Genomic DNA, 4,928 nt, shown 5'->3' with positions numbered 1-4,928 from the left:
ATGAGTTCTATATGACTTATGTTGATTCCATGGATTATACGCACTCTCACCCTTCCACCATTGCTAGCCTCTCTAGTATCGTGCAACTTTCGCCGATACCATAAACCCACCATATACTTTCCTCAAAACAGCCACCATACCTACCTATTATGGAATTTCCATAGCCATTCCGAGATATATTGCCATGCAACCTACCACCATTCCGTTTATTATGACATGCTTCATCATTGTCATATTGCCTTGCATGATAATGTAGTTGACATCGTATTTGTGGCAAAGCCACGTTCATAATTATTTCATACATGTCACTCTTGATTCATTGCACATCCCGGCGCACCGCTAGAGGCATTCACATAGAGTCATATATTGTTTTAGTATCGAGTTGTAATTTTTGAGTTGTAAGTAAATAAAAGTGTGATGATCATCATTATTAGAACATTGTCCCAAGTGAGGAAAGGATGATGGAGACTATGATTCCCCCACAAGTCGGGATGAGACTCCAGACGAAAAAAAGAAAAGAAAAAAGGAGGCCATAAAAAGAGAAGGCCCAAAAAAAGAAAAAAAAAGAGAGAAATGAGAGAAAAAGAGAGAAGGGACAATGCTACTACCCTTTTACCACACTTGTGCTTCAAAGTAGCACCATGATCTTCATGTTAGAGAGTCTCCTATTTTGTCACCTTCATATACTAGTGGGAATTTTACATTATAGAACTTGGCTTGTATACTCCAATGATGGGCTTCCTCAAATTGCTCTAGGTCTTTGTGAGCAAGCAAGTTGGATGCACACCCACTTAGTTTCTTTTTGAGCTTTCATACACTTCTAGCTCTAGTGCATCCATTGCATGGCAATCCCTTCTCACTCACATTGATATCTATTGATGGGAATCTCCATAGCCTGTTGATACGCCTAGTTGATGTGAGACTATCTTCTCCCTTTTGTCCTCTCAACACACTACAAAAAATACACTTCCTGATGATACGTGTTTGTCACAGTAGGTCGCGTTTTTTGTCATGCATCTACATCCATGACAAATTTATGACAGAATCAAGATAGTCATACATGTGCTGTCGTAGAAGTTTTCCATGACATTACCAAAATTATCATCACGGAAGTGTCCACTTCCATGATGATAAATCGCGCATCACAGAAGTGCTTTCGTCAAGCGTGACCGACACGTGGCATCCACCATAACGGAACACCGTTAAGCTATCAGGTCGGATTTTGGATCCGATAACCTGTTAACAGCCCCGACCAATGGGGATTTTCCACGTGTAAAATCATCATTGGCTGGAGGAGACACGTGTCAGGTCCGCGTTGGCACAGGTGTCACTCATCCAATGGGCGAGACGCGCCTATGATATGTTGACACGTGGACCGGCCCATCAAGTTTAAATGGGTCGGCCCAACTAAAGGCCCACAAGATTTTGCGGACCCTAACGGGCCAGCCCAGCTAAAGGCCCACGAGATTTTGCGGGCCATAATGGGTCGGCCCAGGTAAAGGCCCACAAGATTTTTGTGTGCCATAATGGGTCGGCCCAGGTAAAGGCCCACAAGATTCTAGCAGATCATAATGGGCCGGCCCAGCTAAAGGCCCACGAGATTTCGCCGACATTAATGGGTCGGCCCAGCTGTAGGCCCACAAGATTTTGAGGACCCTATTAGGCCGGCCCATTAACTGGCTACCATGTTTTGGGCCAAATGTCGGCCCATATTTAATCCGGTCCATTAATGGCCTGCCGCGCTCCCGGCCTAATAGTGGCCCATATGAGATCCGGCCTGTTAAAAGCCTACCATGTTCTAGGCCAAATTACGTCCTAGATTAGGTCCGGCCCTTTAAGAGGCTTTGGGCTCAATTATGGCCCATATCAGATTTTGCCCGTCAATTGGACACTATGCTTTTGGGCCCACTTGCTAAAGGCCCACTTAGTAATTCAGCCTGATATTAGTTTTGGCCTGTTAAGGGCCCATTTAACAAATCGGCCCTATATTAATTTCGGCCTGTTAAAAGCCCATCATATAGTTGGGCCTAACTACGGCCCGGTTTGCGTCCGGCCTACTCGCAACCGATATCTGATTGGGACAAACAAGGACCGAGACAATGTTGGCCTATTAAAAGCTCGTGATTTGATTCGCACAATCATGGGCCGGGGTTCATTTCGGGCTGCTGCCGGCCCGTGAGCTATTCGGCACGTTTCAGGCCCAACCTACATCGTGATTGCATGACGGCCCGATTATGTACCGTAATTTTACGGTTTGGCCAGTTTGCTGCGAAGACAGGATATATATACAGTAAAATAACTGCAGCATCGTGAATAAGAAAAAACCTAGACTATACAATAAAGAAATTACGGCATATTACATCCACTGGGTATCAAAGTTCGTCACTATGATAATAAAGCAGAAGCAGATAGCAAATTACATACACTGGGCATCAAAGATCGCCACCAGTGCAAATAAACACGCCGACAAAATAATATACAAAACCGATAGCACTTCAATAGAGTTCAAGAAAGGTTAGCCCTGCTGGGGAGGTGCAGCGCAAGCAGCTGAGCAAGATGATGAGACTGCGCTTGTTCAACACTTATATCTTCCTCACTCTGAAAGATAAACAAGTAGACAGATGACAGGTTTTGCACATAAAAGTATCAGTGCTGACAATTCATCACATTTCTTACTGACGAATAAAGTGACACAGTTTAAAATTGCATTAACACAATATGGTATTGTTCAGGTCAAGACATGGCAGGAAATGACATTGTGAAGGAGTTGGCAGCTTCACGACACCACTGGATTACAGATCAAGAACTCATAAGTATCAATGGTTAGTGTGTTGTCAATTTATACCATTTCAGATTGGCAAATAAAGAGATGGTTTAAATAATAGTAGAATGATATGACATTGTTCATAGTTAAGACATTGCAGAATATGACATTGTGTTGTAGTGGGTAGGTTCACCACACCACTAGATTACGGATGAAGAACAGAAGCATACATGCAGTGCAAAAGAAGATCACTTGCTCTATATAGTTTAATTTACATGGTATGAAGAAGGAACTTGGTTGTACAACTGAAAACTTAAATTGAGAAAGGATAAACTTTTGTTTATGAACTACATAATAAGCTTTAAACAAGCAATTTGATGCAAACACCAAAAATAAACAGCTGTTGCAGTCATGCCTAACCAAATATATACAACAAAGTTTGAAGGCTTGAGATGGACAAACTTACATTATTGGTGAACACGGGCTCTATAAAGGCCTTGTCCATGCTGATGGGGGGGCAATTCAAGAAGTTTAGCATAGAATCTTCTTCAAAAGCATTGCCTTTATTCTACATTTTGTTAAGAGTAAATATAGATGTGATAATATATGAAAAAATGGAGAATATTTAAGATAAGATGAAGAGTGATGCTAGATAACCAAGTAGCTATAAATGTAAGTGCAGCGATACAGGCAAAATGTACAGCCAAGAGCAATGCATAGCTAAACTTCTTCAGTACCAACCTTATGGTAAGAGTAAAAATATAGATCTGATGTGTAGAAAATGGAGGGCAAAGGAAAATAAGCTGCAGAGTGATGGTACATGAACAACTACTTGTCATTATAAGTACACTGATAAAGGACAGCATGTACTTACAAGAACAATGCAGAGCTAAAAAACCATTGGCATTGGATATATTCTACACTAATGTAACCATTCATACAGATCAGATAATTTGGAGCGAACAATTGATAAGCAAGCTATCATGCATACTGTTGTCACATAATGAACCAGGTATGTATGCAAGTACAATGATACAGGACAACAGGTACTAACAAGAGCAAAGTAGCGGGCAGCATATTTGCGATATCCTGTCATTCTTTTCAAACCAGAATTCGTCTTCGAACAGATTTCCTGCAAAAAAGATCCGTAAGGCACATGCGGAAAAGTAGAAGTTCAAATTGTCATGTGATTTCATAGACAGTACCTCATCCTGGGAACGAGACCAGTGCATAACAAGGTTTTTCCATTCAATGTCTTCTAAATTTAGCACAAGAGACTTCACCGGAAATTCGTTTATAGACTTGCCATCAAAGTGTGATTTCCTCAGGTAACACTGATACTGCTGCAATGCTTCCTTGAAAAGCACAAGCAAGCTTTGCTCGTCATGACTATCCAGATTGACCCTCGCCTAGTTACAACAATGTAATGTAAATCATTGATGTGTTCAATCAGCAGAAAACAGGAAAATGATAACCATGAATAATAGCACTTACACGTAAGTTGGACAGGAAGATGTGAAAATGGTGTTTGTCTTCACAATAATCTTCCCATGATGGGAATATATGCACGTAGTCCCTAACAACATTCAAAGCATTGTCTTTTAAACTGGGAATAAATGGAATGGGGTTCCAATCTGTAGGAATTGGTCGTCTCTGCAGTTGGGATAGGTCTTCGGCTGGTGGACTTGCTGTACTATTTGCTGGAGTGGGATTTTTCTGTGGTACAGCTGGTGCTATGGCAAATGAAATCAGTATACCTTTTGCTGGAGTGCAGGTCCTGTGTGGTCGTGCAAGTGGTGTGGCCAGTGAAGTATGGGTACAGTCTGCTAGAGTCGGTCCTACGTTTTGTGTCACTGGTTGTACAGCCAATATAAGTGGGGTGTTGTCTGATTTCTCCGGCACCACACGATTTTCAAGGACTTTGCTAGTGCTCCTTCAGGTTCGGCAATCACCCTCTTCCTTTTTGATGTCTGATGCACAAGAACAGCATTTGAGTGGAAAAACATGGTATGATGACAGATGGAATATGTATTGATAATGGATGGGCATGGCATCTCGACATATATGATGAGTAAACTAAGCAGATGGCGGTGCAACAAAGTAGAAGAAATGCAAGACAACATATGCAAGATACCCGCAATCAATAAAACATTGCCAAATTAGA

Source organism: Triticum urartu, chromosome 1A, assembly GCF_056163025.1.
Source record: "Triticum urartu cultivar PI428250 chromosome 1A, HENAU_Tu73, whole genome shotgun sequence".
Lineage (NCBI taxonomy): Eukaryota > Viridiplantae > Streptophyta > Magnoliopsida > Poales > Poaceae > Triticum > Triticum urartu.
The sequence above is the reverse complement of the archived record's forward strand: the minus strand, read 5'-3'. Positions refer to the sequence as shown.